General features: G+C 38.0%; 1 pseudogene across 1 annotated transcript; it reads left to right on the forward strand.

Annotated features, from left to right (window-relative positions):
* The first annotated feature begins 3,203 nt into the window (after positions 1-3,203).
* Positions 3,204-3,924, forward strand: LOC100354530 (destrin pseudogene; annotated as a pseudogene). The gene has a single exon (XR_016215130.1). The product of XR_016215130.1 is annotated as a destrin pseudogene (transcript).
* Positions 3,925-4,729: the final 805 nt, after the last annotated feature.

The following is a 4,729-nucleotide window of genomic DNA, read 5'->3' on the forward strand; positions in this document are numbered from 1 at the left end:
AACTGAGTCAGATAGAGATAGTGGTAGAAAATTAATTGGAAGTTAAAATTTTCCTCATCCTGGAACAATGCTTTTGACTAAACTACCCTTTCTTTCAAATCACAGAATCAGCATCTGTTTTGATTAGGGAAGTGTGTTTTCTCTTAGCACTTTTGCAAACATAAAATAATTTATGTGAATTTATCAATACTAGTGAAAATTAAAATGATATTTATAAATTAGTTATTATGTCTTAGGGATTCTAAGATAATTTAAGCTGTTCATCAACACTATTTCACTCTCACGCTAACCTGAGAAATAGGTGCTGGTGTTTTAAGTGCATTCCAAATGAAAAAAAATAACATTCAGATGAGTGGGGTAACTTGCACTGGAGTCCCATAGTGGAAGGCTTGGAGGTGAGGTTCAAACACAGGCTATGGGACTCCATATCCCTGCACATACAGAGAGACAATGGGCAACATCAGGAAAGTCCACTCAGAGTTAGGAGTAAGAAGCACTTTTAAAGAGATGACTCTTGAAAGACACATATTTAAACAAATTGTTTAAAAAGGAATGCATTATTCTCTTCCCTTTAGTCAGTGGTCTACTTCTCTGCTTTGGAAATTGTCGGTCTCCATGAAGAAGGAGCATGGCTGTCTGCCAAATGAGAACTTCAGGGCTAACAGCAGGACAGACTGTGAGCCCGCAGACAAAAGAGGGCTGCTCAAGCTTGTTCTCTAGTTGGGTCTGTTCCATCTTAGCCAGACAGAATTGTGTCCTTGGAGCTCTATTTGAAGAACTCACAGTTGGCATTCTGTTATTCGATGTCTGGAGAAGTTTGGTTATCTCTCCACAAGGAATTCTAAGGCTGGACTTGTGACCTTGTCACAAAGACTAAGGCTTGTGCTTCCTCTGAAAAAGATAAACAGATGTGTCTCCCCTGGTTAAATGGGGTGTAAAACAGCACTTAGGCTTGTCACCGTTCCTCCCTGTCTCCATCAGCACTGCGCTACTGAATAGCATGCTCCCAACTCAAGCAGCTGCCTTCCAGGTAGGAGGTGACAGGCTCTTGGATGACAAGATGTGCTTTTAGATGTGCAGTAGTCAAAGTGCCTATATGAATTACCTGTAGGAGGATTTAGCCATGGCACTTTTATTTTCAGGATAATGAGTCAGAGGGATGGGCCCTCCTATGTGCCTGGCATCAAAAAAATGAGAATCTAGCAGTGATGTAACACCACAATAAATATTTGTTTTCTGAAGATATCTGGAAAACTTACTTGACTTTCGAATTATCAAAAGGTGGTAAGACAGTATGCAAGAATGCTTGTGTGGGAATCACCAGACTTGTAGGTAGCAACATCACCAACGTGATCAACATCAGAATGAAGTATTTGACCTCATGCACTCTCTTTCCTTCGGTTTTCACACCACCATAATAGGTGAAGTTTTTCACTGATTCAGCTTCTAAACAGAAGCCCAAGGAGAGACTATCCTCACTTCTGGGCACCACTAACAGACTCACTGGGGAAGGACAATACCTTTATTTCAGTTGTTCATGGGTTTGGGGTTGATCAACACAATAGAAAGTCCTGGAGGTTATCTGGAAAACCCGATGTGTGAATGCAAACACTGCTCACAATTCTATGGCTCTCATTCCTTAAATTAAGTGTTACAAATATTTCCTTGATTGAATTTGCTAGAAAAATTCATAGATTTCTATTGTGATATGTGCTACAGAGTGATGGCAGTAGTCAAATGCTAACTAATGACTATTTTTTCAGTAGTTAAAATGTTAAGGTTAAAAATTCCTAAGATTCTCTGTTGGTATCTTATCAATGTTAAAGATTTGTACAATAATAGAAAAAGCCTTTGAAAATATTCTATTTTCTCAGGCATGATGGAAGTATACAAGAAGTGAAATGTATAATGTAGTCACTGAAATGAGGGAGCTTATAGTGTCAATGGGGGAGAAACATCACAATAATATTGAAAAATAAGAAGGGAAAAGTAAAAGAAACAATATATGCAATGTTTATCCTAGACCATAGGATAAATTTGGATTCTAAAGTATTAACAACATATTGATCAAGACTTGCCACCTGCTAACTCTGTGTCTTTATGTAAATTGCTTTATGCTAAGGATTTTTTTTTTCATCTGTAGAGTGAGACAATAGCATCTACTTTTATGGGATTATTATAAGGAGTAAGTGGAACAGTATAGGAAAATATTAACTTAGTACCTGCATAGTATACATCCAAAATATATTAGATATTGTTGACATTAGTGTTATTTTATTAATAAATATTTTATCACAAGTGAATTATAGATGTTCTTGTCCTACAATACTAATGCAAAATAAGGCTGGAAAAGTCTATTGACTTTATGTATGTCATTTAAAACTTAAGTTCAGATAATAGGAAATCATCTTTGATAAATTTCTCTACCTAATTCTGTATATTAATTCCAAGCCATGCCATTATACTCATATATATTTCTATTTCAGATGCAAATACTGAAAAAGATACTGTGGTTTGTGAAATTTATCTTTTTTTTAGGTCATTTATGCAATCTCTTTTTTTCTACAATGTCCATGTATTACACATATTGTTTAAACCATGAGAAAACACACCAAAAATATTCCTGAGGCAGGCATTTGGAATAGTGGATAAGACATGGCTTGGGAAGCTCACAAACCACATTGTAGTGCCTAACCTCTAGTCCTGGCTCCACTTCTGATTCCATCCTGCTAATGCCTTTACCATGGGAATCAGCTTGGAGGTTATGGGGTCCCTGCTTCCTACGTGAGAGACCCAGATTTGAGTTCTGGGCTCCTGGCTCTCACCTGAGTCAGCCCTGGCTTTTGCAGGCATTTGGGGGTGAGGGGTGTAAACCAGCATATAGAAGATATCTCTGTGTCTGTCCATGTCTTTCTTTTTTTTTTTTAACAGAAAAAAAAAACAATTTTAAGGAGATTCTTTTAAAACATATTTAGTAAAATATGTTTTTCCAGAGTTACATTCCTTCCCCTCAGTCTTACTGCTCATATTTTAGTTCATGACTTCATCATCTTCAAACAGTTTATAACAAAAACTCCTCAATAGATTGATTCTTGTAGAAAACACCAATGGCTCGGTCTCCCGGTCTCGCTTCCGTAAGGACTACACTCCACAGACTCGGCACCCATCCGGCTCCCACCCACCGCGTTCCTGCGACTGCCACCGCGAAGATGGCCTCAGGAGTACAAGTTGCTGATGAAGTACGTCGCATATTTTATGACATGAAAGTTCAGAAATGCTCCACACCAGAAGAAATCAAGAAGAGAAATAAGGCTGTCATTTTTTGTCTCAGTGCAGACAAAAAGTGCATCATTGTAGAAGAAGGCAAGGAGATCTTGGTTGGAGATGTTGGTGTGACCATAACCGATCCTTTCAAGCATTTTGTAGGGATGCTTCCTGAAAAAGATTGTCGCTATGCTTTGTATGATGCCAGCTTTGAAACCAAGGAATCCAGAAAAGAAGAGTTGATGGTTTTTTTTTGTGGGCACCAGAACTAGCACCTCTGAAAAGTAAAATGATCTATGCAAGCTCCAAGGATGCAATTAAAAAGAAGTTCCAAGGGATAAAACATGAATGTCAAGCAAATGGGCCAGAAGACCTCAATCGGGCTTGCATTGCAGAGAAGCTAGGTGGATCCTTAATTGTAGCTTTTGAAGGATGCCCTGTGTAGCTCATCATTCAGTGCCACAAATGGAAAGCTTCCATGTGTAATGTTATCTTCTTCTTGCTATATAAGTAAAGCAAATATATTTAGGCCAGGGTCTTGCTGAGAGGGAGCTGTCTTGTAATCTTTTAGAGTAAACTAAATATTCTATAAATGTGCAATCATGGCCCTAAATAAATCTAGATCTGCAGTTCTAAAAAAAAAAAGAAAAGAAAAGAAAACACCAATGGCAACTCGTACTTAACTCTGTAATCCTATAGCACATGGGCCATGGATTGCCGCACAGAATACTATATCAGTTTCTCTCTCTCTCTCTTTTTCCTTCTCTCTGTGAATGGAAAAAATGAAAGAAAACCAAAAGTATTTTCCCAACAAGTTACAGTATCTTCCCCGAAGACTTCAGATAACAGTGCATATGTAAATCCAAAGCCCTACCTTTAAATTGAGTTTCGGTTTTGAAGTTCTCATTTTTTTTAAGATAAAAATTTTCTCCCAATAGAAAGAAGGTGGGTAGTAATAATTTATTTTTCCTACCTATGTTTAAATTCCTTTGAAAATGAAATGAAATGAAAGAATTCAAAAGAATTATATTACATTAACTTTGAAGGGAGATACAATCAAGATTTCATGAGTTTTTCCTTATATAAAGCGCCTGTTACACTGCAGAGCGTTAGTGCCTGCAATGCTTTTCTGCCAAAATGCAGAACAGATGTAGGAGGGCACCTTGGGAACCATACATTACAGAGTGTGGCTGAGGACCTATTTTCACACCTCTCCTAGCCCTGTCTTCACCTGTTTATGCAGGAAACAGACCTGTGGATTTTTGTTCATCTGGTTTCACGCCAGTGGATTCCCAATGGCTCCAGACAACTGCTTTCTCATTTCAAGTTCTGTTCTTTTCCTCCCAGTTTTTGGCTGACAGTTGCTCATATTTGGCTGCTGGCAGGATGTCAGAGGCCTCTTTGCTACAGGTTGTCTTAGTTTAAGAAGTGCTGGAAAAAGAAAAGATTTTTAATAATGAGGATC

The sequence above is a fragment of the Oryctolagus cuniculus genome, chromosome 10, assembly GCF_051225735.1.
Source record: "Oryctolagus cuniculus isolate XC-2025 breed Fujian yellow rabbit chromosome 10, ASM5122573v1, whole genome shotgun sequence".
In the NCBI taxonomy this organism is placed as follows: domain Eukaryota; kingdom Metazoa; phylum Chordata; class Mammalia; order Lagomorpha; family Leporidae; genus Oryctolagus; species Oryctolagus cuniculus.